General features: G+C 47.4%; 1 long non-coding RNA gene across 5 annotated transcripts in view; it reads left to right on the forward strand.

Moving 5' to 3' along the window:
* LOC109648238 (uncharacterized) overlaps positions 1-7,500 on the forward strand; it is a 7,737-nt gene extending 237 nt beyond the window's left edge. The window contains exons 1-5 of one of the 5 annotated variants that reach the window (XR_011241057.1): positions 43-57; positions 623-755; positions 1,927-2,058; positions 6,378-6,509; positions 7,162-7,500. This is a non-coding gene — a long non-coding RNA (uncharacterized lncRNA). Of the gene's footprint in view, positions 1-42; positions 58-89; positions 105-618; positions 756-1,926; positions 2,059-6,377; positions 6,510-7,161 lie in introns of those variants that run through there. The other 4 variants (XR_011241058.1, XR_011241056.1, XR_011241054.1 and 1 more) reach the window with 4 other exon arrangements.

The following is a 7,500-nucleotide window of genomic DNA, read 5'->3' on the forward strand; positions in this document are numbered from 1 at the left end:
TTCAAATCCAGGTTCATACGCTGGTTGGTGCACAGGAAGCCCCTCACGCTGCTCAGGGTACACGGTGTTCCTTTCTCTCCTGGTGCACAGCGACTCACAGGGAGGTGTGACCGGGTTCCCATTCAAGACTTCAGCTTTTCATTTTCTAGAAACTTCATTCTCAGTAGATTTGTACACCATGTACTTTGATGAATACTGTAGTTGTATAATTTAACACTAGATGCGCATGGTTTTACTTTATTTCTGTTTTATGGTCATAATTTGTTCCTGTTGAATCTGTTGAGTTTATGCATGAGAGTTTTTTTTTTCCATGCAGAGAGTTAATTACTTGACCTTTGATGCAAATGTAATTTAGGAAGCTGCACTTTTTCTTCTTTATGGAACATGAATGAGCAGCTTGTGCTATTTCAGGAAAGAGAAGGAACACTTGTAGATGTGGAGCAGAATTATTTATAGATTACGTTGGTGAATCGTTGTTCTGCTGCCGGAGTTTTGACCTCTTCAGATTTCACTTTTAAAGTTTGAGCGAAGTGTCTTTAAATCAAAAAAATGAATAAAACAGAAACAAGACAGAGAGAAAACAAAAGAAAAGTTCTCTTCTGCCTCTACTTCAAATATTCAGCAGCTCCTCTGCAGCCTGAGGGTTTAGAAGTTCAAGCTAACACACTCAGAACTACAACTCCCATGATCCTCAGAGGCAGGGTACTGTGTGCGGAAGGTCTGAGCAGGTGTGCAGCGCTGCAGGTTTGAACCAGGTGAGACATGGCGGCGCGTTGAAGGACCTTGACTTTGTGTTAAAGGTGATTCTGTGTTTTAGAAGCTTCAGGTTTGAACTCAGATTCTAAACTTTACGTGGACTCGTGTCAGTGATGGATTCTAATCCTGGAGCGTCAGACGCTGAAACCAGAAGTTTGCTTCCAGATATAATTAAAACCTTAATCAAACAAAGTGAGATAGTTTTTCTCCTGCAGCTGAAATCTTCACCTGAGCCACAGAAAAGCACAGATCTGTGATTTAATGTTAAATAAACACACCTTCACGCTCCGGTGGTGAAAATGATCTTTACCTGAAAGTTTTCCAGGACGTCTGGAAGTTTAAAGTTTGAATGTGACCTTGTGGAAGTGACGCAGCTCAGTGCAGCTGAAGCTCCACGCAAGCGTCACTGTGTTCGAACAAGAAGCTCGTGGACGATTTAAATGTCTTTCAGATGCTTCAAGCTCCAAACCTGAAGTTTCTGTGGATATCAGGAGTTTTCTCCTCTGACCTTGAAGCATGGCTGCCATGTGCTGGGGTGGGGGGGGGGGGGGTGCAGCCTGATGCTGCCACCAGGGGGCAGACCTCCCTCCCTGGTTTTGTGTTGGAGGTGGAACTGAGAGAAGACACAAGAAAAGTTGAAGAGGAAACTTTATTGATCAGAGGCAGAAATGAACCTCTTTCACTTATATTATATTTATAAGGATATATTTAAATAGATTTATACATATAGATGCAAATAGAGTTAGAATAAAGATGAATTAAAATGTAAAATACTGTGTGCGACATATGTGTGTTTGTGTTTATATAAGATTATAACAATATTATACAGTGAACTTAAATATAGATATAAATGGGTGAACTTTACAATGTGTAATATAATAATATGTGATATAATATATCACTTAAACTTTATTAGTTTTCTACGATCACATCGTTCTTTATACCTGAGCCTCGTAGAGGAACCAACCCCCCCCCCAACCTCAGTCAGGTCACTGCCCCCTCACCCTAACGCCCCTCCGCCCTCCCCTGCCCGCTCAGTGTGCTGCCCTCTCACATGCTTATCTCCTCCCACCTCCCTCCCCTCCTCGCACCAACTCATCTCCCCTGTCTCTCTGTGTCTCTGTCTCTCTGTTGGTGGCTCTGGGATCCATTGGCTCTCTGGGAGGACAGGAACCTGACAGGAACACGCACCCTCAACACCCACAGCAGCGCCACAGCCATGTCGGACTCAGAGACCGCCGCCCCCGCTGAGGCCCCCGTCCCTGCTGCGTGTGCCAGCATCAAGGCTGATCTGGACAAATGGTGGGTGATGGTGTGCATGTTGTCTGATGTGTGTGTGAAGTGAAGAACCTCCCCGTCATCGTGACACCAAACTTTTAGGATCCATCTCCATCTCCGAGTGTTTCAGGTTCTCCTCCGGCTCCAGGGGGTTTCTCTCAGATATGAATTCTTCCTGAGAAGCAACCACCTGATTATTTCAATCATTTGCGAAGACGTCTCCTAACGAGCGTCGACGTCCAAGCGTCCGGCGCAAATTGGTCTAAATTCTGAGCTGAACCCTGCACAGCTCTGATGGAGGAGAGGGGGGGGGGGGGGGTCTGCGATTAAATCAGAATACAGCAGCATCCTAGCATGCGCCACGCTAAAATGGAGTCTCTTCATTGGATGCAGCGGTTGGCGCAAAAACAGGGAGAATGAAATGTTGCATGTGAAAACGTCCCGTCGCCCGACGCAGAGGGGAAAGGTCGTAGAAACCCGGGGTGCGTCTGCAGGGAGGAGGGATTTGGGGGGTTAATGATGTGTGGCAGGAGGGTGATGTTTCATTCTCATCCGCACGCATGGATGAAGGCTGGGAATCTGCTTACGTCACGAGCCGTCCTTTCCCCAGAATGCCTTGCGTTCGCTCGGCGCGTTCGTCCCACCGCCATCTCCTGTCACCTCGCGCTGCGTCAACGAATGGAGACGCCAGCTTTTGGGTTATTGTTCTTATGTATTCACAGCCGGAGCAGAACAACATGGACGACTCTTCTCTGTGTGTGTGTGTGTGTCTGTTTGTGTGTCTGTGTGTGTGTCTGTTTGTGTGTCTGTGTGTGTTCATAGAGAAGTGCAGTGACACAACACTGTGGTTTCTACATGTTTGTGGTTTCTCGGCTGTCGGGCCTTGATAAGGTGTCGGTGGGTGTGAGTCCTTCAGATAAGAGCAGCAGGAGGAGGAGGAGGAGGAGGAGGAGGGCGTGATGCACATGTGCCAACTTTTTCCTCCATTTTTACTTTTTTAATGAAGTATTTGAAAACTCCTCAATCTTTAGTTTGGAGTAAATTATTATTTTCTCAGATTAAACCTCCAGCTGCTCTCGTATTCAGCCTCGGTGCGGGCGTGGTATTTATTGCCGCTCGTTAAAGAGCGTGTGCGTCCGACAAAGGTCGACTCTTCAGCTGGTTTTAAAGCACATGACAATATGTCTGCAGTGATAAGGAGTCACTCCTGGAACTCACCGTGATGTCAGCAGAACCTCGACCTCTGACCTTGAAACCTTGACATTCAGGGGCCGGAGGAACGAGCGAGCAGAGCCTGAGGGCCCCGGTTTACAAAGCGCTTCCAGCTTCAGTGTGTTGGAGTTAGTGGCGTCGCGCGGGAAGGTTCCTGGTTTGAATCCCGGGTTTAGACGCATGCAGTTTGGGCGTTTGGTTACTTGGAGAATCTAAATGAACCGTGTTGTGAATGTCAGTCCTGTGATGGCGACGTGTGCAGGATGTGACCCGGGGAGCGGCTCCAGCTCTTAACCCTCAGAGGATAAACGGTGTGGACGGACTTGTTGCTGCGCTCCAGACTCAAATCAGGTTAAAGAGCCACTTTAATCAAATATTTGAAATCCCACTGGTTACACTAGAAATGACTTTTTAACGTCAGACCGGTCTAAACTCGTTTTCACACGTGATCTCTGGAGAATGTCAGGAGATTACCCAGAGTCCAGTGCAGGTCTGACGGCAGCTGCAAATCAACATCTGTCATTTGCTGTTGCTGACACGGTGAAAGTCGACTGTCTGAACGTTTTACAAACCTTCTGTTCTAATATTAGAAAAGTGTCCAGAAGTGTTTCGCCTCTGACCCCCTGCGTGTCGTCCTGTCTGCACCGTCCAACTGTAGATCCAACATGGCTGACTCATGCGTAATGAAAACCCTTGTGTATTTATAGACGTCTTTTAAAAGTCATGGATGGAGGCGTGTGTGAGACTGTATGTGCGGGATACCGTGACATGTTCCATAGATCGTGTTTCTGCTTCACCTGCTTCTTCTCACTTCAGCCCACATGGGGGGGCGGCCATGTTGGATTCAGGCCCTTGTGTTGTGGTGAATAAACACGTTTCTGACAGATTTCATATATTTTCCGTTAAACCAGGAGCCGACTCTTCGCGAGTTCACTCAGAAGAGTTGATTTGTTTTAAGTTTTGAAGCGGAGCAGAAGTTTTGACCTTGTCAAGGTCACACGAGTCTCAGAGGTGAAGTCTGGTTCCACAGGAACTGAAATCATGTGATCATCACTCAGGTGCTTTAAAGCAGATTGGATTTGTTCAGCGGCCGACGTCATCCTTCAGGTTTCATGATGCCGACACTTTTTTAAAACAAAGTTCCGAAGTTCACGTGTAATAAAATACAAAGACATGTTTAACACACAGGACAGATCTAAAGTACACACGTGTGCATGTGGTAAATATGTAACTTACTGAGGTGTTGGTTCAGCTAATATTTACCGTGCACTGTGCAACTCCTATAGTAAGTGTGCAGGGAGTGAACCTGTGTACTTTACGAAACACGCACGCACACACACACACACACACACACACACACACACACACACACACACACACACAGTCGTGTCTCCATGACTTCAGAGGACATTGTCCATAGTTACCACTTGCCTATTCTAACCTCGTCCTAACCTAATCTCAAACTTTACCCAGAGTTCCCATTAGTGTCCCAGCCTGTTGTGTCCCACCGTCCTCTGCTATGTCCCAGTTTAAGATAAGACAATCCGTTATTCGTCCCCCATCCGGGAAATCTGCGACGTTACAGCAGCACGAGTCAGAAATAGACAAGAACCGGAAGAGAACATTCAATCACATGATCACTTGACCGATGAAAAAACGCCCTCGGCCCCGATCACATGACCACTTGACTGATGTTTGTCTGCATCATCTTTGATTGCAGCACCTGCTCTGTGATCTATTATTCATGTCTGACCAGAGAGTGAGTTCAGCCTAAATAATTCAGTTCCCTGATGGACGTGAGGATGACATCACTGCTCCTCTCGGACAAACTAACACCTCCACGTGTAACGAGAGGTCGGCTGAGTTGACGAAACATTTACTTCTCCAGTAAATATTGAAAACTGAGTATTAGAAGCTGCCACTGGTTGTCATGACAACCCAGCTCTACCCTCTGACCCTGTAAGGGGACCCGGCTCGTTCGTCCATGTTGTCCCTCAGGGTGATGTGTGTGTGTGTGTGTGTGTGTGTGCAAAATGAGAGACACACTCTTCTCTCCGACCCCCTCTGGCAAAGCAAAGTGCTGAGTGATAATCCGCTGCAGCCAGCTGCGTGTTACGTCACCGACCGGCACCGAGCCACGGCTCAGATGAGTGATCGGCTCCCGGTTCTCACTCTGTGACGTGACGAGAGAGAAGGTCCAGACTCTCTGCTCAGACTCGTTCAAACAGAAAAAACTTCTTCAGTGTTTCTCTTTGTGTTAGAAACGTCATCAACGCTCGCTCGCGGGCGAATCCTCCATCAGGAGCTTTATCAGGCGACGGCTCGGGGAATAATGAAGCAGAGATGTTGGAGTCCACGTAAACGTAGTCGGTGTGGCGTCGACAGATTTGCTGCAGGACAGTTTCAATGAGAAGCAGCAGCAGCGAGAGTGAAGTGAACTTTGTCCTCTCGGGAGAACTGGGATGTCGTTTCATTCTTTAATCACAAACATGGAAACGTTTTCTGCTCTCATCAGCCTATTGAATCTAAATGTTGGATAAACAGCAGAAATGTGAGGGGTGATGTTCGGGGGGGGGGGGCGGGCTGAGCCAGGATTGGACGAGGACGAGGATGTTCAGACGTCATGAAGTGATGGGTGGAGCCAGTGGGTGGGCTTTACATTCATGTAACATGAGACCCCTCCCCCCTGTGGGCCCAGGGCACGATCACGCAACCTTCCTCCCTCTGCGGCGTCCAATCAAACGTCAGATGTCTTCATCCACATGGCTTCTCTGTGTCTCTGGCTCCTCCTCTGTCTCCCCCTCTGTGTCCCCCTCCCTCTCTTTCACTCCATCACTCTAATGCACAGTGGCAGCGTCGTCTGCCTCAACTCTCTCTTTCACTGTCACGTCCCTCTCTCTTTGTTTTCTCTCTTTCTCTCTGCAGGTTCTCACGTTTCGTTCTCGCCATTAAAACGTGTTTGCACATGAAACATGCGTCTGTTTTGTCCACAGTCGGACGCGGACGGGTTGAGTCCTCTGCTGCTGACAGAGGCCAAACGTCCCCTCGCTCCTCTCTGTGTTCTCCCTCTGTGAGAGGAGAATGGTCTCTCCTGCTCTGTCTCACCACCGTGTGTTTGATTCTTCTTCCAGTGTGGCAGAGAAAGGAGCCGACGGCTGCAAGGACCTGATGGAGGCCTTCGCCGCCTGTGTGAAGAGCGCGGCCGAGGGGACGTCATGAGGAGCGGCCCTCACACCTCAAATGTCAGGATCTCCCATTATTTGGTGATTTCTTTATTTCCAGTTATTTTCTGTGTCATGCTACTGCTCCTTCAAATGGTTTAATATACAGCCAGTGGTTGAGTGGAACTTCTCTTCACCATGTAAACAACATGAAGAGAAAATAAATCTCAGCGAAGGTCATTTTGAAATAAAATAATCAAAGACACATCTGTCAGACTGAAGCGTTTCAAGTCGGCCATCACAGCATCAACTCCAGATTTTTCCGACGTCCACATTTGGTTTTGAAATAATTATTAGAAAGAAGCTCCGATAAAAACAGTTTGAAACAAATGTTGATTATCCAGAGTGGACAGATGTGAATGTTACCTTATTTGTCTCAAATGAAAATATCTCAGAAGTAAAGCAGTACTTTGTGTTTGTGTCTACTGCAGTTTGAAGTATCTTGAGTTTCTCTGTGATGTATTTAATGGAACATTAAACTACAACGCTCTGCTCACACACACACACACACACAAATGTTTCAACGTTCGAGAGAGGTGATAAAAACATTTGTCGCAGCGTGACCTCATGACTTCAGCTTTAAATGAACTTCGACCCCTGATATCAACGTGTGTGTGTGTATGTGCGACCGAGCTGAACGCTCTGACACCTGATTTCCTCTGTGATCTCTAAACGCCTCGTCGCTCTCCTCCAGGTCCACTGCACTGACTCCTCCAAGTTCCCAGCATTCCCTTCTGCACAACAGCACCGAACTGAATGACGACAACAACAACAACAACAATGACGATGGTGATGGTACATGCCGTGTTGATTCAGGCTCATTTGGGATCTGGCAGCAGTAACCACAGTCTCTCTCCCCCCCCCCCCCCTGTTTTAGGCTTTTCTGGTGTCCCTCAGTCTTACCCCCCTCCCCCTTCTCCCCTCTATGGCTGATATACAGAACATCGACTTGTAGTCGCTTCCAGAGAGCCGATGGGCTGTAATGTAAATTGCCGACTTGAACTTATAAATGGAAATAAAAGTATGAAATATT

Source organism: Paralichthys olivaceus, chromosome 5 (assembly GCF_024713975.1).
Source record: "Paralichthys olivaceus isolate ysfri-2021 chromosome 5, ASM2471397v2, whole genome shotgun sequence".
NCBI lineage: Eukaryota > Metazoa > Chordata > Actinopteri > Pleuronectiformes > Paralichthyidae > Paralichthys > Paralichthys olivaceus.